Consider the following 23,330-nt stretch of genomic DNA (forward strand, 5'->3'; position numbering starts at 1 on the left):
GTTCGGCAGCTCTGAAGAACTGTCATAGTGGATTTGAAACTTTAACTGTTTCTCTCTCCACAGATGCTGTCAGACCTGCTGACTTTCTCCAGCATCTGCTGGGTCAGATTCCAATATTTCGCTTTTACTTAATCAATAACTATTTCAGTGGTTGGAAAATTTTCCAAAAGAAGTGAATCCATAAGCTTCCCAAACTGCTATTTTTGTCTCTCTCCTGAAAATAATTCACTTTGTTCTTCCAATTTTTTCACCTACACCCTACGATGTAAAATTTATTTGTACATTATACAAATTAGTTAGTACATCATTTTAAAAACATTAGTTCCTTTCTCAAGATTTTTACCCCACCCTCTCTTCCTCCTCTTTGTTCTTATTGCACTCTAGGCTACAGCCAAGAAGTTCCCAAGTTTCTGGTAATATTTTTATTTGACAGGTGTGTAGAACAAGAGCAAAAACAGGTTGGAGCGCTCTTTCTCCTTTTTCCCCTCCAGCAGTAGTGTACTTGTCCTGGCAGGAACAATTCAATATTTTCTCGTGGTCTCATTCCACAATAACTGACAATCTGAAAAAGGACATCGACAATGCGAAAGCCAACAGAACAGGCTTGCGTCCAGGCATGTGTTTTAGCAACTCCATGTTAGAATGTGAAACTTCAACCATGGGCCTGGTACAAACCCACATGAAAACAATAGGTACAATGAGCATGTCCAAACCTTGGTGACATCGGGGGTGGTTTTGGCAGAGTCAGAAAAGTTGGAGAACCAAGTCCAAATTCAGAGACATTAGCACAAAAGCTGAGCTGATGCTCTGAAGTTTAGAATTAGAGTCCCTACAGTGTGGAAACAGGTCCTTCAGCTCAACAAGTCCACACCGGTCCTCCGAAGAGCAACCTACCCAGACCCATTCCCCAACCTGTTTTTACCCCTGACTAATGAACCTAACCTGCACATCCCTGAACACTATGGGGTAATTTTCCATGCCTAACCTGCACATCTTTAGATTGAGAGAGGAAACCGGAGCAACCAGAGGAAACCTACACAGCCACAGGGAGAATTTGCAAACTCCACACAGACGGTTGCCCGAGACTGGAATCAAACCCAGGTCCCTGGCGCTTTGAGGCAGCAGTGCTAACCACAGAACCACTGTGTTGCCCAAAGTATTGAGAGAATGATGCATCAGAAAGACAACGTTAAAGCAAAGATCCGTTTATCCTTTCCGTTGTGAAGAATAGGGCATTCCTTCTGGGTGACCATACCAGTTTGCGATTTTTGAGAAGATTTGTAGCTCAGGTTGAGGCCCAGGTTGTGAGTTTGCTCGCAGGGCTGGTAGGTTTGTCCTCAGACTATGCTAGGTAACATCATCAGTGAGCCTCCGATGAAGTGCTGGTGTTCTGTCCCACTTTGATTGTGTGTATCTTGGTCTGTTATGGTGGATGATATCAATTCTGGTTCGTTTTCTTCGAGGTTGGTAAATGGGGTCCAAATTAGCCTATTCAAGAACAATGGTACCTGATAAATAGTCTGCAGATTCTTAAACAACAAACTCAAACAACAAGACATAACACACCCAGAGAGAGACTCACTAGCCACACTACCATACATCAAAGACATCTCAGAGATGACTACCAGAGGACTCTGACCCCTTCGCATCATGATAGCCCACAAACCTACCAACACACTGAAACAGTTACTGATCAACCTAAAGAATCCTGTACCAGCTACCAGCAAGACGAACATAATTTACAAAATACCCTGCAAGGACTGCAACAAACACTACATCGGACAGACAAGCAGGAAACTAGCCACCAAAAGACATGACCAGCTATCACTGGTATCCTTACACACAGACGAAGGACACCACTTCGACTGGGACAACACATCCATCCTAGCACAGGCTAAACAGAGACATGCACAGGAATTCCTAAAGGTCTGGCATTCAAATCGGAACTCCATCAATAAACACATCGATTTGGACCTCATTTACCAACCTCTGAGAAAAACAACCAGAAATGATATCTTCAACCTGAACAGACACAATACACACAGATAGAAAGCGGGACAGAACATCAGCGCTTCACCAGAGGCTCAGTGATGATGTTATCTAGCACAGTGACGCAACATTTTAGAACAGACCTCCCAGCTCCGCAAGCAAACTTCCAACCTGATCATACCAGTATTTATCCCTCAATCAGCATCACTCAAATGAGATTATCTGGTCATTGTCATGTTTCTGTTTGTGGAAGCTTGCTATGCACAAATTTTATGGCACTTTATAACAATGGCATGCTTCAAAATTAACTCATTAGCCACGGAGTACGGTGGGATGTTATCAAAGTTACTAATGACATTTTCTTGCCAGCTACCCATCAAGTTTTGAAGAAATTCATTTGAATAAATTCTGTTTATGTGGTCTTTCAATTTGGGACCAATTCTCAATAGTAGAAAGTGAGGACTGCAGCTGCTGGAGATCAGAGTTGTAAGTATGGTGCTGGAAAAGGTCAGGCAGCATCCGAGGAGCAGGAGAATCGATGTTTCAGGCACAAGCCCTTCATCAGGAATCCCTTTCCAGCACCACATTCTCGACACTAATATTCAATAGGAGTGTGTGAACAAAACAATGGGAAGATGGTCAAATGCACAGGTAGGTCTAAAGAAGGTTCTGACGAGAGTGTGGGGGAAACAGATAACATAATAAAGGAATTTGCAAGAAATTTGTAGAACATAAAAACAAGACAGCTTCCAAAAAAAAAGGGGTAAGGGAAAGACACAAATAAATTCATTTCAGAACAGCATAGGGTGCAGGGCAGGAGGTGGCAAAGTAGAGAGGCTGTGAATAAATTGAAGAGTACACTCTTCTTCTGAACATCCTGCCACAGGAAAATCTAATGTATGTTATTCATTCCTGGGGGAGATGGTGGCCTGGTATTATCGCTGGACTGCTAATCCAGAGACTCACTTCATGTTCTGGGGAACCCAGTTTGATCCCACCATGGCAGATGGTGGCATTTGAATTCAAGAAAAAGAATCTGGAACTGGGGATCTAAATGATGTCAAAAAAACACCCAACTGATTCACTCATGTCCTTTAGGGAAGGAAACTACCATCCGAACCTGATCTGGCCTACATGTGATTCCAGACCCACAGCATTGACCCACAGACTCTTAACTACCCTCTGGGTATTTTGAGATGGGCAATAAATTCTGGCACGTCAATAAATAAAATATTTGTTAAGATCAGTCCTAAACAAGGTGGAGTTTTAGTTCTAAAGCCACTCATGACATCATTCATGGTATTAATCTTTAGCCAGTGACTGAAAGCCTCCACCATCTACAGCAATCTGCTCACCTCAGTCATGTATTAAATTTGGGAGGCACAAAATATTTCATCCCCCACCTGGGAGAGAAAAAAATATCACCAGCAACAGGAGTTTCCATTTACTGTGTACAGCATCTTTAACACAGAAAAGCTGTTATGGGCTGAACATAGGTATGAACAAGAGTGATGCTGAGTCAGAGGAACAGACAGGTGAGAGCCAGGACGTTTTTAAGGAAGGTCTTAAAGAAGAAAAGAGAGGAAAGTTGACAGTTTGTACATAAACTTCTAGAGAAAAGAAACCTGGCAGCTAATAGCATAGGCGAAAGTGTGGACTGCAGATGCTGGAGATAAGAGTCAAGATCAGAGTGGTGCTGGAAAAGCAGCATCCGAGGAGCAGAAAAACCGACGTTTCAGACAAAAACCCTTCATCAGGAATCAGCTAATGGCATAGTCAGCAGAATCAGGCATATCACGGGTGGAGGCTGAACCAAGTAAGTTACAAGGATGATCACAGAGAACATGGGGACACTGGGATCTTGGATGATACAAAATGATCTTAAAAATTTACCAAGCGTAGGGCAAGAATGACATAATCTTAACACCTTGCACTTAACCTGTGACTGACTACCTCACTTAGAGTGCAGGTAGCGTGTGGCATGGGGATACTAAGTAAGAGTGACAATTTAAACATTCTCTTTGCTCCACATTAAAAAGCTCTCATTAAAATGCTGAGTACAAAAGCTCCAAAAGTACACAAGCTTTTCTTGTTTCACCTTCTGTTGCAGAGGGTGGAGAAGGGCCACATCTAAGGCAGACTGGGTTAGGATGGCACATTTCCTTTCCTAAAGGAACATTTAGTAAACAGATGGATTTTTAAGGCAATCCAGTAGTTTTCTGGTCACCAATACGGATACAGCACTTTTTTTTCAGATTTAGTTAATTGAACTTAGCTTTTCTGTTACGATTAGAGGCCACAGATCTGGGCAAGGGGGTCTGGTAACCTCACCATTGTGCTACCACCCCACACTACTTCCAAGCCTGACAGAACTCACGCCCTGCACAATCACATCAATCATACTTCAACTTCCATGGCATACAAGGTCACATACAGATTGCAGTAAGCAAGCGCTCAGTTACAAAGTAGTTTTTGGCATTGAATTGAGGAAACTATGCATGCAAAAATGCAGAAGTATAAGAATGCACACTTAGGAAGGAGAATGTATGCAAAGATCCAGAGAAAGAGGTGTGCAGTGGTATGCTGGGCTTTCATTTTGTAAATGCTTCAGTTAGGACAGGCAGCATGGTGGGTCAGTGGTTAGCACTGTTGCCTCACAGAGCTAGGGACCCGGGGTCAATTCCACCCTCAGCGACTCTCTGTGCGGAGTTTGCACATTGTGCCTGAGTCTGCATGCGTTTCCTCTGGGTGATCCACTTTCCTCCCACATTCCAAAGATATGCAGTTTTGCTGGATTAGCCATGCTAAATTGCCCATAATGTCCTGGGATGTGTAGACTAGGTGGATTAGTCATGGGAATAGGGTTATAGGCTAGAGTGGTGAGTCTGGGTTGGGTCTTCGGAAGGTCAGTGTTGACTGAATGTCTGAATGGCCTGTTGCCACACTGCAGGGATTCTAAAGAAAATGTTTACTTTATCCACATCTACTTGTGCAAATCTGAAAAAGAAGCATCAGTCCACACAGTGAAGTGTGGAAAACACAATACCCTTACTTAGAGTTATATTCCCACTGCTGGGTCAAAATTCTGGAAGTCCTTCCCTAACAGCACTACATGCATTCTATCAATATCACACGAGAGAACAAAAATTGCATAAGCATTTAGGGTGAGTTAGAGAAATCCATTAGCATAACTGTATCAATCATTTAAAGTCAAAAAGTGTGGTGCTGAAAAAGCACAGCAGGTCAGGCAGGATCCGAGGAGCAGTCAATGTTTGACAGTCCATTTTTCAGGAAACAATATGATTGCTGAGACACAGACAAACCCCCACAGTCTTTGACAATCCAAAAGGGGAAGAAAAAATATTGAAACTATTGCATTGAACATTAGTTAATAGGTGGGAGAGAAAACTACTTTAAATGCACACAATTTATCCATTAATCTTAACTTTACTACACTTTTAGATCAACATTAATCATTGCGAATTGCTATAGTAAAGCTTCCCCATTCAACTTGTCAGAGTGTAGCCCTGGGCCCTGGTGTATTTTTAAGCCTTACATACATTAAATAGCCATAGGGTTGATTAATAGATAGCTGCTTTAAAGATGCTGGCATAACCATAATGGAACAAATGGCCTCCCTTCTATTCGCTCTGCAATTCAAATCAGCTTTAGCCAATTAAGAATTTTTAACTGAAAACAACAAATGCTGGAGATCACAGCCAGTCAGGCAGCATCCACAGAGGGAGCAAGCTAATGTCTCGAAATATCTGACCTGCTGTGATCTCCAGCATTTGCTGTTTTCAGTTCAGATTCCAGCATCTGCAGTAATTTGCTCCTAAAAATGTTTAGCTTCTGTTTTCAATGTCACTGCTTCAGGGCAACTTCAGACCAGCCATGTCAGAGAGAACAGTATATCCAATGTAGCTGAATTCCATTCAGTTACAAATAAAGTTTGTAAGCATTACATTGACACACCAAATTTTCATTTCCCTAGGGGGAAATAAAGAAGTTAGGCTACACCTTCATCCAATGAAGGGTCATTCACTGAAACATTAACTGTTACTCTCCAAAGAAGCTGCCTGACTTACTGTGTTTCCAGCATGCTCATTTTTATTACCCTCAATTAACAACAGGATGCAGCTTAAACATGTGTTGAGAATTTTTAAAGATGGAAATATTGACTCAGTAGAAATTATCGAATTTACAATTCTTTTTCTCTTTGAACTTCAAAGATACCTTTTTATGGTAGTCATTTCATTCCAAAAACAAATTCATTTGCAATAACGCTGAAAATCGTATTTGTTTGAAGAAGTTGTTTTATCAAAAATCAAGTGTGGTTAAACATGTTATTGGAATCATGACTGACAGCAAAGTGCACCAGTTCTAATAGAGTTGCTGAAGCACAAATCTGCAGCATTGCTGTAGAATAGCAGGATACTTGGAACAAAACCAACTACAGCACTAAAATCAAAACAACATTGACTGCCTTGATGTATTGAACCTGAATTCCAAATGAACATGGGGCATGTAGGGTAATTAATTGCACATTGCCTGTCACGGCTTATAAACATAGGGGACAATGAAGAGAAATCTATTCTCCTCAATAAACATTCACTTTAAGGAGCACAGGAAGATTTATGTGGAACATTTCCCTCCCATGCTAGTTCAGATTTTACACTCACCTCTTTGGCCTGTACTGATCTATAGAGAGCTAGAGTGTGCATGAGAGCGCGAGAGAGAGAGTGTGAGTGAGAGTGTGTGTGTGAGAGTGAGTGTGAGAGATAGTGAGTGAGTGAGTGTGCGTGAGACAGAGAGTGCGAGAGTGAGAGTGTGTGTGTGAGAGAAAGAGAGAGAGAGAGAGAGAGTGTGTGTGTGTGAGTGAGTGTGAGAGTGAGTGTGCGTGAGAGAGAGAAAGAGATACTTTAACTCTATGCAATGATTGATGAAGTCACAGGGCAATCATCTCACCATTCAGATTGCAATGATTTTTTAATAAATTTTCTTTTCCCAGATTATCAGATTGAGAAACTGCAGTGCCAAGGAGTGGAATATTTACCCATTTTGCAGATACTTGGAGCCAGCAAGCACTGTGAGCACTAGTACGAAAAGGTGAGAAAAGTGAAGATGCAGGATCTTCCCTAATTAATTATCTGGACTCAAGATGACTCTCAAATTACATTTCATTCTCCCTGTTCCCATAACAGCTCAGTACATGTTAGCATATTCCCATTATCCGTGCAATCAGATAATGTTATTTTTAACAATCTTGGCTGATGGTAATCATGATTTGGAGGTGCCGATGTTGGACTGGAGTGTACAAAGTCAAAAATCATACAACACCATGTAATATTCCAACAGGTTTATTTGGAAGCACTAGCTGTCAGAGCGCTGCTCCTTCATCAGGTGGACAACCATCTGATGAAGGAGCAGCATTCTGAAAGCTAATGCTTCTAAATAAACCTGTTGGACTATAACCTGATGATGTGCGATTTTTAACTTTGGCTGATGGTAATACTGACGGGTCACATGCCAGAATGAGCGCTCTTGTGGCACAGTGGTTGTATCCCTACCTCTGGGCCAGGATACATGGGCTCAAGAACCACTCTCTCCAAATGTTTGCAAGAATATCTCCTCGGCTAGAAAATATCTGGAACATAATGTAAGGTATGCACATTTCAGGGTATGGGTGGTGATGTGGCTTAGTAGGTTTAAGCACCTGCCTAATAAATAGGAGATTGGGAGTTCAAATCTCAGTATCCTAATTAGTCCTTCGATGAAGCTGGCCATAGGAAAAAAGCCGTGTCATGATGCTTGCAATGAAAATGAAAGTACGACTATTCTTCTTTCTGCATAAGCCAAGAAGTAACCAAGACCTGTCAGAGATAGAGACCTGAGGCTTTTGTGGCACAGTAGTAGTGTTCCTATCTCTAGCCCAGGAAACCCACTTTCAGGTCCTACCTACTTCAGAGGTATGTAAGAACAGATCCGAACAGACTATTTAGAAAATATCAATGGCAGAATAAGACCTAGGGTGCTTGGTAGTGTCCATGCCTCTGAGCCAGAGGGCCTGGGTTCAAGCCTCGCTTCTGGGCTGTGTAATAACATTTCTGAACATAGTGTCATAGAGCTACACAGTATGGAAACAGACCTTTTAGCCCAACCTGCCCAGGCCGACCAGATATCCTAAATTAAAAGAGTCCCACTTGCCAGTATTTGGCCCATATCCCTCTAAACCCTTCCAATTCATATACCCATCCAGATGCCATTTAAATATTTACCAGGCTCACCACTTCCTCTGGCAGATCATTCCATACATGTACCACCCTCTACGTGAAAAAGATGTCCCTTAGGTCCCCTCACCTTAAACTATGCCCTCTAGTTTTGGACTCCTCCCACCCCATGGGAAAGACTTTGTCTATTTATCATATCAATGCCCCTCAAGATTTTATAAGCCTCTATAAGGTCACCTCTCAGCCTCCGATGCGCCAGGGAAAATAGCCCCAGCCTATTCAGCCTCTCTCTGTAGCTCAAACCCTCCAATGGCAACATTCTTGCCAATCTTTTCTGAACCCTTTCAAGTTTCACAACATCTTTTCTATAGAAGGGAGACCAGAATTGATCGCAGTATTCCAACAGTGGCCTAACCAATGTCATGTACAGCTGCAACATGACCTGTACTCAATACTCTGACCAATAAAGGAAAGCATACCAAACGCCTTCTTCACTATTCTGTCTACCTGCAACTCTACTTTCAAGGAGCTGTGAACCTGCACTCCAAGGTCTCTTTGTTCAGCAACACCCCCGAGGACCTTACCATTAAGTATATAAGTTCTGCTAAGATATGCTTTCCCAAATGCAGCACCTCTCATTTCTCTAAATTAAGCTCCAAGTGCCACTCCTCAGCCCATTGAACCCACCTGATCAAGATCCCGTTGTAGAGTTAACCTTCTTTGCTGTTCACTACACCTCCAATTTGGTGTCACCTGCAAACTTACTAACTATACCTCCTATGTTCACATCCAAATCATTTACATAAAATGACAAAATGCAGTGGACCCAACATCAATCCCTGTGGCACTCCAGTCTGAAAAACAATCTTCCTCCTCCACGTCCATCCTCTGTCTTCTACCTTCAACTTAGTTCTGTATGTACATGGCTAGTTCTCCCTGTATTCCATTTGATCTAACCTTCCTACCCAGTCTACCATGGGGAACCTTGTCAAACGCCTTACTGAATTCCATATAGATCATGTCCACTATTCTTCCTTCATCAATCCTCTTCATTACTTCTTCAAAAATCTAAATTAAGTTAGTGAGACACAATTTCCTATGCACAGAGCCAAGTTGACTATCCTTAATCAGTCCTTGCCTTTTGAAATACATGTAAATCCTGTCCCTCAGGACCCCCTTCAATAACTTGCCCACCACTGACATCAGGCTCACTGGTCTATAGTTCCCTGGCTTGTCCTTACCACCTTTCATAAATAGTGGCACCCATTAGCCAACTTCCAGACTTCTGATATCTCATCGGTGGCTCTCGATGATGCAAATATCTTAGCAAAGGAATTGCATCCCTAGCTTCCCACAGAGTTCTAGGGTACACCTAATCAGGTCCTGGGGATTTATCCACCTTTGTTGATTAAAAATACTTAATGTCTCAATAATAGACCATTATTTTATTTCACTTTACCATGAAAGTCAATCACTGAACATGGTCACAAGAGGCTGCCAATGCACTTTCAACAAAAGAAAAACATAAAACTAAGTTAAACGATAAAAGACAGGCAGGATGGTAAAGAAAGCATGGTTTCTTTCATTGGACAAGGCACTGAACACAAAAGCCAGTATGGAGAGAGTGAGGATGGCAGATCAGAGTTGAGTGTGTGGTGCTGGATAAGCACAGCAGGTCAGGCAGCATCCGAGGAGCAGGAGAATTGACATTTCCATCCTGATGAAGGGCTTATGCCTAAAATGTTGATTCTCCTGTTCCTTAGATGCTACCTGACCTGCTGTGTTTTTCCAGCACCACACTCTCAACAAAAGTAGATATGTAATGCTGAAACTAGGAGAGATGCAGTTTGGCTACAGCTGGAGTTTATGCACAGTCCTGGTCACCATACTGCGGGGGATGATACATGTGCTGGACAGGGAGTACAGCAGGACCCTTTTGCTAGGGTTTGAAATTGCAGCTATGAGGAACAATTTAACAGGCCAAGGTTGATTTCCTTAGAACAGAAGAGGGATGACTTAATTCAGGTGAACACAATCAAGAGGGGCTTAGACAGAGTGGATAGGGAAGACCATTTCTCCCAGCAGAGACGTCAATTAGCAGGAAGCACAGATTTAAATCACTTGGATGAAGGATTGCAGATAACGTGAGGAAAACATCTTTCATTGATAGGGCGATGGGTCTCTAGAATTTGCTGCCCAATTTGTTAGTCAAGGCTCAACTGGTTTAAGGAGAAGTTGAATTCACATTTGAAGTGCTGGAACATGGAAAACTATAAAGCAGGGGCTGAGGAGTAGGATTAGAAATACATAGCTAGTTTATTCAACTAGCCAGACATAGTGGGCTGAATGGCTTCTTTATTTGCGCCATAATGTTTCAAATCGAACCATAGAAACAATCTCATTGCAACTATCAGAAATAAAGATTCAAGCCTTTTACCCCCACAACATTACAGAACCTTAAATCTCAATACAGGGTTACCCCAACCTCCACAGCAAAGCTTTCTGCAGCTAATACAGATGTTACACTTCATTTTAGCTAGTCCCTGAATTCATAGAACCCCTACAGTTTGGAAGTAGGCCACTCAGCCCATTAAGTGCATACCAACCTTCCAAAGAGCATCCCACCCAGACCCATCACCCACCCAATCCTTGTAACCCTGCATTTCTCACAGCTAATCCACTTAGCTTGCACATCCCTCAACACTATGGGACAATGTCCCATGGCCAATCCACCTTACCTGCACATCTTTGGTCTGCAGGAGGAAACCAGACCACCCAGTGGAAACGCACACAGACATGGGGAGAATATGCAAACTCCACACAGGCAGTGGCCGAAGAGTAAAATCGAACGCAGGTCCCTGGTGCTGTGAGGCAGCAGTAATAACACCACTGCGCTGTATTCATTCAATGTTATTTTCCTGAGTTAATGTCTCTTCCCGAAACCTTTAAACAAACTATAATAGCTATTACCACTTAACATGGGATCCTTAACCTCACATCTTTAAGAGTTTTGAAAGATGTTTTCCCCTCTGACTCACCCACAAGCCTTCGGTTTCTGATTTCCTACTAAGCAACTCGGAACCTATGCTCCGGTCCTGGCTGCCTGGATTGTTAAAAACCTTTATGAAATCCCTTCCCAAAGTTGCTTAAAAGCAGGAATTATAAGCACTGACCTACCTGTAAACTTCATCAGCCACTTGTCCACAGGCCAGCCACTTGTATATATTAATCCTTCGGTTTCCTATTAGCAGTGTAATTGGTTATTAATTCCATGAGTTGTAATCTCTCGTTTCATTACATCGGTTTGTCAAATGCTTTCTGGGACCCTTGTTAGCAGACTGTAGATTAGTGAAGCATGACTCCAAGCTTCCTAATCCATGGTGACAATTTCTACAGAGCCCTCTGGGCAAGGACCAATAGCACATTTCAAAATTTTCTCAAGCATTTTCCACACCGCAGAATGCAGACCATTCGCAGCATTGTCTTCCAGCTACCACACAGTCTTGCCACTCCTATGTTTTTCCATCCAGATCTGTGTCTTTTTGGTCCCATGTTTCTAGGTTTTCCCATTCAAAACCTAGGATTTTTGTATCCCCTAAAAGATCCTGTTAGATATATATTTATTCATTTAATTTGGAGCTAATCTATGCATTTGATAGATTATCACCAACTGACTAAACTTGTTCCCATCCCATGGTGATCATGCCGATGTTGGGTAGAATGGATTTGTTATTGGATACGAAGTTCAAGGCCAGTCCATGCACAGACCCAGCAGCTATTCCCATTTTGGTTTGGAAATTGAGACATCTAGTTGAGTTGTCATCGAGTTACATTTGTATAGGTTTTTTCGAAAGATGAAAAAAACCATAGAAGTATAGGCATAAAAGCGAGGTGGTGTATTTTAGTCGTTCATGTGAAACTGTTCTGAAAAACAACTGATTACTTCATAATATTCTGGACGAGTCACATAATATAACCATGTCAATATGATGGTACCTAGGGATAGCCAAGGTTTAAACAGTCTACGAAATCTAGGCACTGTCTAGAATTTTCTCGAAACATACAAGGCAACACTGTTGCTGCACACCGGGGTTGGAGGTCCGTGTAGATGGAAAATAAATTAGCAGGGACATTACATTTAAACTCTCCACATCACTTCCTTCGTCCTTTGCTCTGGGAACCCTCACAATCTGTGCCAACTGTGCCTTCTCCCCCCGCCCTCTGTCAAGAGCATAAAAATCGCCACTTTCCAGCTCCTTTCACTTCTGAACAGGGGTCTTAGCTGAATCAAGATATGAATGGTTTCCCTCTTTAAAAAAAAATGCTGTCAGATCTGCTAGCATTTTTGAAACACTTTTTGTTTTTATTTCAGATTTACAGTATCCATGGTATTTTGTTTTTATTGCACTTCACTTCAGTGCACTCTATAATCTTCAGAATTACACTTCCCACTATTAAGAGTATGTGGACTCAAAACTACTTTGCCTCAATGGAAAAGTGGTCATATAAATACAGCCTAAATACAGTAACCACAGTCCCACCCATGAGAATGTTAGGGTGTATACCATCTTCATAGTACATTGGTTACTAATGTCTACTTATGTTGTAGACTCCAGAGCCAAAATGTCTGGACACAAGCCTTGACCGCAATTCTAATTGTGCTGAGTTTAATCCACACAATTTCCTCACCCTCTGTAGTACCGCTTCCGAAGTTAAAACCCAAGGAATCCATCTGATTTCCACTAGGCTGTATATAGCTTGGGTATCTCACTCTGGGTCACTTATGATACTGCTTTTTATATGCTGCAAATTTATACAGGATGCTCTTTTTAATTAGTTCAAACTGATCCACAAATACTTAGAGCAGGAAACAAATCACAGGCAAAAAAAACTACAGAAAATCTCAGATTTATGAACATCTGACTTACACAAAGTTACGAATGGATTACAATCCCATACAGGAGTGTAATTTTAAAGACCATACATACAAACATCTCCAGTACTTATGAACAATTGCTTTACGTTGTCTTGTATTGTGTTACGACCTAAATTGACTTGTGAACAAACTCCAGGGGGCAGCCTCAATATGGTACAATAGTCACAGAGGTCCAAGGCACAGAAGGCGGCCCTTTGGCCCATCAAGTCTGCACTCGTCAAAAGCAAGCACTTAATTATTCTAATCCATTTTCGAGCACTTGGCCCATAGCCCTGTCTGACTCGGCATTGCAAGTGCATATCTACTCTATTTACAAAGATGGCAAACAGATTAGAACAACTGAAAGCAGAACTCCATGGATAAGTCATGAACATCAGTCAAGGATGGCTTCAAAATTCTCAACTGCTCAGAACCGAAGAATTATCATCAGAACTCTATTTTCTTTGCACTTTCATCTCTCTCCCTCACTCTCCTATATTCAACAAGATGCTAAACACTCTTCAGGGCCCCTCCAAACTAATCAGTGTATGACTATATGTAAAATCATGAATTTTGAGGGTGGATAACAATCGGGTCACCTCTTATGACACTGGCTACGATCAGGAAGTTCTTGTTCTCTGAAAGAGCTCACAGTATCTTCCTGCATGTGGGTGCCAAAAAGGGATGCAAACTGGTTTTGCTGATGAAGAGCCAGTTTCAGGTTGGAACTTGGAAGAACGGAGTTATGCAAAAAGTATTCAAATTAAACTCTTGTCAGTACTGACTTTGCTGGTCATTTTTATGGCAAGTTATATATTTGACACAAGCCTAAAATCATAACACCCAGTAAATCATTAGTATTTAACATAAGCAGAACATTTTCATTAAAATGAGATTGTTATTAACAACTAAACACCAGTGACTTTCCAGGCAGTTCTAAAATCTGTGCATTTTTGTTTTTAAACATCTCCCTGAAGGCTAGCATCCTGCAAACTAGTAATGTCCAGAATGCTTATTCTGGCTTCCACAGTTCCAAACAGGGCGACACCCAAGACCAAGTGTAAATATACAGCCAGCAAGAGAGTTACACCCTTCTTCCTCCGTGCCTTTCTTTTAAAATTAAAAAGGGACAACGTGGAAGGGTTTATTTTTGGGATACAAGTGTTGCCAGAACCCACAGGGTCATTGCCTCAAGACGGTGACACGTAAACACAGACTTACACAGCATTACTGGAACTCAACCAGGCTCCCCAGGGTTGGTGGGGTGGGGGAGGGTGTGAAGGATAACAGAAGAGTAAGTGATAGCTGCTTATCAGGTTCATCTTGTATCTTGCCCAGATTAGCCTAATCAACACAGACTGCACACCAGAACATCCTGGCGAACGAAAATCTTCGCCGCCTTAATTTTGCAAGGAGGTAACTGAATGGTGATCTAAAAAAAAATTACAATTATGCAGCATCCCTCGGCCATTTTAAAGCAGTTTTAAAACCAATGACCTACTTTTGAAACTCAGTCAGTAATGTTTTGTAAGTACAGAGTCTCGCAAACCGCCAACAAATAAACTGGCTGAAGCCATACCTAGCACAAATAAAGGAGATAGTGGCTGTGGAGACCAATCACCTCAGCCTCACGATATTGCAATGGGAGTTCCTCGACCATCTTTTGATGCCGTTAACTCCAACATGAGGTCGGAACTAGAGATGTTCACTGACAACTGCAGGGTGCTCAGCACCATTCACGGTTCCTCAGATACTGATAGAGTCATACAACATTGAATCAGACCCTTTGGTCCAACCATAATCGCAAACTAAACTAGCCCCACCTGCCTCAACATAGCCCATATTCCTCCAAACCTTTCTTATTCATGTACTTACCTAAATGTCTTTTAAATGTAACTGTACTCACATCCATCACTTCATCTGGAAGTTCTTCCATGAACCATTCTGTATATAAAAATTTCCCCCATGTCTTTTTGAAATCTTTCTTCTCTTACCTTAAAAATATGCGCCCTGGTCTTGAAATCCCCTGCCCCAGAGGAAAAGATACCTGTCATTCACTTATCTACATCCTTCATGATTGTACAAACCTCTATTAGGTCACCCCTGAGCCTTCTACGCACCAGTGGAAGTCGTCCCAGCCTATCCAGCCTTTCCTCATAACTCAAACCCTTCATTCTGACAGCATATTTGTGCATAGCAAAACCCAAACAATAGTTCTGACTTGGGTTGATAAAAGGCAAGTAACATTTGTGCTACAGAGGTCCCAGATAATAGCCATTTCTAACAATTTAAACACCACTACCCGCCACCACCCCCAACCCCCCTTCACATTTAACAGAATAACCATAGCTGAGCATCCATCAAGATTCTTGTTCAGTTACTATTGCTAGGAACTTCATTGGACGAATTACATAAATACTGGCAGAAATAGAGGTCAGAGGCTAGAGGAGGCAGCATTTGAAAGTTTTCCTCCAAATCTCAAATTATCCCAACTTTGTAACTATCGTGGCATTCTTCACTGTCGAGTCATAGAGATGTACAGCATGGAAACAAACCCTTCGGTCCACCCGTCCATGCCGACCAGATATTCCAACCCAATCTAGTCCCACCTGTCAGCACCTGGCCCATATCCCTCCAAACCCTTCTTATTCTTATACCCATCCAAATGTCTTTTAAATGTTGCAATTGTACCAGCCTCCACCACTTCCTCTGACAACTCATTCCTATACGTACCACCCTCTGTATGATAAAGTTGCCCCCTTTGTCTCTTTTATATCTTCCCCTCTCACTCTAAACCTATGCCCTCTAGTTCTAGACTCCCCCACACCAGGGAAAAGACGAAGATCCTAAAACTCTCTCCCTAACAGTATTGTGGATATACCTCAGCAACAGCTTAATTCTGCGACTATCAGCAGAAGGTATAAAAGTTGGCAGACACGTACAAACAGATTCAACTATAGCTTCTTCCCCGCTGTTATCAGACTTTTGAATGGACCTCTCAAATGTTCATGTTGATCTCTCTCTCTCTCAGCACTTTCTCCGCAGCTGTTACACTGTATTCTGCACTCTGTTCTGCTATCCTGATGCAACTTGTGTTGCACAATCTGCCTATATAGCACACAAAACAACACTTTTCACTGTATCGCAGTACATGACAACAATAAATCAAATTCAAAATTAGAAACTGGCAATTAATGTCGCCGAGATCTTAAGAAAAACACAAAATATCTTTTATGTTACTTGATGCTACAGAAACAGAAAATCTAGAAAAATGGTTCAAATTAATAAACAGTAAATTTAGGACACTAAGAGATTGACAGCTTATTATGGGGTGAGCAATTTGTGGATTAAATCTGGTAGACAATAGAGGAGACAACAATTCCTGGAAGAAATTGAGAATTGGATGTTTCAAGGGGAGAGCTGGATGATTTTTTTTCAGATGGAAAAACTAAAATAGCCTTCTCATCTTTCATCCTTGTAATCTTTAAGGCTGCACAGTGATGAGTTTGCTCATTGAGGCACTGGGAGTAGCCAAATTAAACTATTAGAAATTGTTTGGGAATACATGCTTTCAGGTGTCAGATTACACATCTTCAAAATAAATACTGGAAATTAAAGACAATGCCAATCAGGAGTTTGCATTTCCACATTAAAATTGAGCAATACCATTACATTATATTAAGTTACATTAGAGTTGCTTTCAATCATGACTCAAATTTCAATGAGAATTCTTGTCCTTCCTCTTTGTCATCTTGCCAATTCTTGCTGGAACACATTTGCAAAGGCTTCATCCAATATCGTGTCCCAGATGCTCAAATTCTGAGAGAGAGATAGTGGTATTGATTGTTAGCAGACTACTTGTTAGTTCAAGCCTCCCCTCACCAATTAGAAGACCTGCATACAATACCAAACTGCTCTTATTACACAGGAACAGGACTCCTAGATTGCTCAACATCCTGGGGATTACCAACCAGAACCCGAATCAGACCAGCCAAATACTAGAGCTATAAGAGCAGGTCAAAGAATTCCAGGGTGAGTAACTCACTTCCTGTCTCTCTAAATCCTGTCCACCATCTACAAAGCATTAGTCAAGAACATAATGGTGTGTTTCCCGTTTGCCTGCAGCTCCACCAACAATCAGGAAGCTCAATACGATCCAATCCAAAGCTACCCACTTGATTGGCACCCTATACACTACATTCACAAGATGTACCATTGACAAAATGTGCTGTAGTAATTCACCAACGTCCCTCCAACAGCACATTCAAACCATCAACCAACACCATCTGGAACAAGGACATGGGAACTACATCTGCAACTCCCTTTTCAAGTCACACACCATTCAGATAACAATTAAGCTGACAGTGAGATATAGTTAAAAATCACACAACACCAGGTTATAGTCCAACAGGTTTACATGTAAGTACTAGCTTTTGGAGCACAGCTCCTTCATCAGGTAGCTGTGGAATAAAATCATAAGACACAGAATTTATAGCAAAAGATCACAGTGTCATGTATGCAACTGATACGATATACTGAACAAACCTAAATTGCTGTTAAGTCTTTCATCTTTTAGAATGGATTGCACCTTTCGGTTCATTAATATGTAAATCCCAGAAATTCTTTTAAATCATATTCTCAAGAAATGTAAGGTTCACACAGAGCTGTACGTAAATGTTGTCCTGAAGGCTGGGCCATTTGCTGCAAACAATTGTCTGTTTAAGGTTTGGCGGTAAATTAAAAGCAAGAAGTGGAGGCGCAGGGAAGGTCTTGGCGAGGTACTCATCCTCATCGATAATAGTCCAACAGGTATATTTGGAAGCACTAGCTTTCGGAGCACTGAAGAAGGAGCAGAGCTTCAAAAGCTAGTGCTTCTAAATAAACCTGTTGGACTATAACCTGGTGTTGTGGGCTCTTTTTAACTCTGTACACCTTAATCCAACACCGGCACTTCCAAATCATGACTCTCATCGATAATGTGTTGCAGGTTGTGAAGAACATGGCATAGTTCTTCCACTCCCGGGAAGTACTGGACAACGAAGGGTACTCAATCAATTGCATCCTGTGTCAGTCTCCTGAGGAGGTCATTACAGTCTCTCGTGTTGGCACGTTGGAACTGTCAATTGATAAGTTTGAGCATCATACCCTGTTCTTAGTAGGGCGTCCTTCAGCATTTTTAGGAGTCCGTTGCATTCCTCCTCATTTGAACAGATCCAGTGTATGCATAGAGTTTGTCCGTAGGGGATGGCTGTTTTAATGTGTTTTGGTGGAAGCTAGAGAAGTGCAGTATTATGAGGTTATCTGTGGGTTTGAGGTAGAGTGAAGTACTGAGGTGCACATTCTTGATGGAGATGTGTGTGTCCAAGAATGAGACAGATACTAAAGAGGAGTCCCATGGTAAGTCTGATGGGGAGATGAAACCTGTTGATATAAGACTTAACAGCAATCTAGGTTTGTTCAATATATTGTATCAGATGCATGCATGACATTGTGATCTTTTGCTATAAATTCTGTGTCTTATAAACCTGCCCCACTCACTACCTGACAAAGAAGCAGTGCTCTGAAAGCTTGCACTTCCAAATAAACCTGTTGGACTATAACCTGGAGTTGTGATTTTTATCTTAATCCACCCCAGTCCAACACCGGCACCTCCACATTAGTGAGATAGCTAGAGCAAGAGCGCACCTGGAGAGAGGCAGAGAGAGACGAGAATGTAGAACTCCTTACCAGATGGGGTTGAAGCAAATGCATTTAAGAGGAAGCTGGATAAATAGGAGAGAGAAAGGAACTAAAGGTTATGATGGTAGGAATGGATGGAAGAGGGGAGGGAGGAGACTTACAGGGAGTATAAAAAACATGGATAATTTTGGTTCAGTGGATACTTTCTGTGTTGCCCATTCCAGTTAATTCTTGGACAGAATGTTTCAAACTATCATGATGCAAATGAATGCAATGCACATAATGCCTTCTGTCTCAACACGTTTACTTGTGATGAGCCCTGTGCAAACCTTTTGATGTGATTCACATAGTCCTGAAAATTTTCATTTTCAGATTACAGTGGAATACTGTTTTCAACACAGTCTGGGCAGCCTTTTTGTCTCCCTGCCATTGGTCAGAAGGGAACACTGACTTCATCCCGGTTCAACAGTTTAACAGCTGTCCAAGGCTGAGACAACACCTAAAAATTCAACCTTCAAAATATTCTCCTTGTACCGCACTTGTTATGATAGACAATATTTTGAGAGGAGGAGAACAGAATGAAAAAAACATTCCTGAACATAAAAATTCGAGGATGTTTGAGTCTTTCTGTTCTGAGGTTCAGTGCTCCAATGTAGTTTTTTTTTAAATCATAAATTTTATGTTGCTCAATTCTCAGCCTCAGCTTCAGAGACACCCACTGAGCATGATCCAGCCAACTTCTCCATGGAGAACAAAAACTGCAACCACCTACCTCCACCACCCACAGGCCTGCTTTCTCGCAAAGCAGCAAGCAGCTGACAGCAGGAAACACAAGGACTGGAAAATGCAATGTCGAGCCTCTTGATACATGTCCCGAGCAGGGCAATGTGGCATTGGGGGATTTCTCTTCCTTAAGAAAAGGCCGTAGCAGAAGCGTCTTTAACTTCCGTGAAACCCGCTCAAGTTAAACCATCTGTTGAAAAAGCCGCCCCATTTCTCAGATCACCACCTGCATTAGATTATATTTCAGCACCAGCTATATTTAACACTTGGCCATTTCATGAGATAGTTGCAACCCTACAGGCTGCAAAGGTTACAAGGGGAAAATTACACAACGTCCAACACATTTTATCAGTCTGAATTCTCAAAGGTAGGAATACTGAGTGCACTGTTGAAATGTTAGCCAGATGTAGTAAAACATTACTTTGCCAGCAGACAAACAACTTACATTTATATAGCACCTTCGAAGCAGCAAAAGGCACGGCTCAGGATCACGATCCAACAAAGCTGGAAGCTGAGCTACCTAAGGAGACATAGAATGGGATTTATTTTTCATTGAGATAGTGATTTAAATACCACAATGCAAAAAACTGGGAAACTCACTAAGTTATGGGTGGCACGGTGGCACAGTGGTTAGCACTGCTGCCTCACAGCGCCCGAGACCCGGGTTCAATTCCCGACTCAGGCGACTGACTGTGTGGAGTTTGCACGTTCTCCCAGTGTCTGCGTGGGTTTCCTCCGGGTGCTCCGGTTTCCTCCCACAGTCCAAAGATGTGCGGGTCAGGTGAATTGGCCATGCTAAATTGCCCACAGTGTTAGGTAAGGGGTATATGTATGGGTGGGTTGCGCTTCGGCGGGTCGGTGTGGACTTGTTGGGCCAAAGGGCCTGTTTCCACACTGTAAGTAATCTAATCTTATTGCAGTGCCCCTTCTCTTGGGAGGGTTAGAACAAAATTAGGCCAGATTGATGCAAAGAAGTTCAGTTTTTCTGCTGATTGCAAGGGTCTCATAAAAGATAAAGGTCAAGTTACTCTCAACCAAGACCCTCAGCACAATACTTAGGTTTATATTCTGAATTCTGTAGATTGATATTTTGCGCTGTTTCAATGTTTGAAAAAAATGAGTTGAATACATTGATAAAAAAGACAAGGTAACCAAACACCCTTTATTTTATCATCTCCCATCCTGCAACTGGCTAGTGATAGTGACCAAACTATGTCAGCAGCACTGTACAGTCAGAAACTAATCTGCCCAAGTAAGCTCATCAGGTCTTTGAAATGCACAAAACTGCATAGATTCAAAATAGATACTTAAGACGAGCTTTGCTAGGAATGTGGTGTCAAGAGTTAACCACCCAAGAGGCAGGGGAGACACTTACTTTAGCACACCTACATCAGTGATTTAAAAAAAGTTAATAGCATTTGTCTTATGTGCAATCAGAATATTTTTATCTTGCGTGTTGAAAATCCTGCAGTTTCCCCTCCCAAGGATTTGAATTATTTGCCTCACTCAGCATGTAATTAGTTAATTACCAAGAGCAATATTCAAAATTACTTAAAGCAATTGAAGAATTAGAAGTTTAGCTTTGAGTCCACTTCAGCACTAAGGAAATCAAATGTTGTGTAGCCAACTTCACTGCTGTCCAATAAAGTCAATGACCAGCAAGTTTAACCCAACTTTTTTGTTTGACAACACTTGAAACAAGCAACTGAATGCAGTGGCAATCCCTTTAGCACGTACCTTGGTTAAAAGGTCATCGTTAACCCTTTTAACCATCGTTAACCATCATTAACATAAAGCCATCAACATCACATATTCAGGGCTGCAAGGTTAGTATGCTGGACAATCTGATCTGCTTACGAAACAGCACCTTTCCAAGTCTCAGGTTAAAAGCAATTCAGAGGAAACCCAGATGGGAACACATTTACTGTAAATGTAGACTTCAACACATTACAGTCTTTATATGTAGCACAAAACTAGAGGATGACTGCTCTGTGCCTCAGTCTCATATGGAGCTGAATAACTCTCATCAACAGGAGTTTTCTGTCCATGTCACACCAGCTGCATGACTGATGGATCCCAAAAGACACTCACTTTGCCTTGCGTCACTATGGGTAAAGCCACAGGATATCCACCAATTAAACTGAAGGACTACATTGCAATGATTTCAACATTACACACAAAAGACAGACGATTCAAAATAAAAGTGCAGACATCATTGAAAAACAACACAATATCCCGACACACTTAAACGGATGCCAAATCAGGGCCAAAACAGCAAAATCAATGAGACAAAGGGATTTGAAAGTAAAAAAAGACTGGAAACATGGTCACATCAGGTGCAACACCTTCATTAGTAAATTGTCAGGATCTAAAGTAATGTGAACCGCAAATCTAACTACACTCAGGATCATGTCAAGACCTGTTGGGAGACTGATTACCTGAATAGTTTTGTTTTGAATTGTCACGTTAAGTGAAGTGAAAAACATCCGCTATGGCGCAGTTCTCAAGCTTTCACTGTAAATTTCTCTGCCAATCCTGTATCGGTTTTGCTTTCACCTTCTAAAATGTTCTCCCTCACCACTCCTGAAGGCAGCAAATTATGCATAGCAAGTTCCCACAGTGAAAAGTGACAGTGATCAGATAATCTGCTCCTCATGGTTTTGTTCAAAGACTAAATACCAACACTGGGGAGAACACCTCAGCTCTTTGAAATAGTGCCGACGGTACCTTTATTTTACATGCACCTGACAGGGGATTTGGTTTAAGCTCTCGTCTGAAAGAGAGCATCTCCCTCAGTACTACTTTGTGGCATCAGTCTAGGTCTTGCGCTGAAGTCTCCACAACAGGACTTGAATGTATAACGTTCTGAGTCACAGCGAGTATTCTAGAAGAAAGTGAGGACTGCAGATGCTGGAGATCAGAGCTGAAAAATGTGTTGCTGGAAAAGCGCAGCAGGTCAGGCAGCATCCAAGGAACAGGAGAATCGACGTTTTGGGCATAAGCCCTTCTTCAGGAGTATTCTACCAACAGGGTCATGGCTGATACAAACATAAACCCCTTTCACAATCTCAGAACCTCAAAAGACAACTCAGAGCTAACTTCAAAGTCTTACAACTATTCTAATGAAACCAAACTATGCAAACACGATCGGACAAACTGCAGAAAAGCAAATGGCCATAACTGATTTTTCATAATATTAGTTGAGTGATGAATGAGTGAGAGAGTGAGAGAGTGAGAGAGTGAGAGAGTGAGAGAGTGAGAGAGTGAATCCTATTCTTTGAAAAAGTGCCAGTGGATCTTTTACATCTCACCAATCCCTCATCATCAGGACGAGATTAACTGAACAAGAGGATTCAAACAAAGGATCCCTTGGTTTAAAATGCCAGGCTTTTCACTTCTGACCCAGAGCCAAATTGTCACTAGCTAAGAAAGGTGATATTTTAAACTTTCCAAGGCTCCATGATTCTGTACAAGCCTGGGCCATTCTCTAATTAAAATTCCTGCTGGTCAGACTCATTGAGACATGCCAGGAGCTACTGAAGGTAACACTTACTAATCAGAATCACATGAAATGCTACTATTAAAAATGCAAGAACCAGCCCTGCTCACAGCACTACGCGTTAAATGCTGATTAGAATCATTAACACTTACCAGAGATTTAGCACTTGACATCTAATTATCTATTTTTAATGGAACAGATGTGAAAAAAGTAACAGTTTAATCCCTTTTCCTCT

The 23,330-nt window shown here is 41.7% G+C and overlaps 1 protein-coding gene across 1 annotated transcript in view; it reads right to left on the reverse strand.

Moving 5' to 3' along the window:
* The window catches only part of pak4 (p21 protein (Cdc42/Rac)-activated kinase 4), a 136,165-nt gene that overhangs the window by 100,899 nt on the left and 11,936 nt on the right, over positions 1-23,330 (reverse strand). The window contains exon 2 of the mRNA XM_060855976.1: positions 20,042-20,116. The gene's annotated coding sequence lies outside the window, so the exon portion shown is untranslated. The remainder of the gene's footprint in view (positions 1-20,041; positions 20,117-23,330) is intronic.

Source organism: Hemiscyllium ocellatum, chromosome 47, assembly GCF_020745735.1.
Source record: "Hemiscyllium ocellatum isolate sHemOce1 chromosome 47, sHemOce1.pat.X.cur, whole genome shotgun sequence".
Classification (NCBI taxonomy): Eukaryota; Metazoa; Chordata; class Chondrichthyes; order Orectolobiformes; family Hemiscylliidae; genus Hemiscyllium; species Hemiscyllium ocellatum.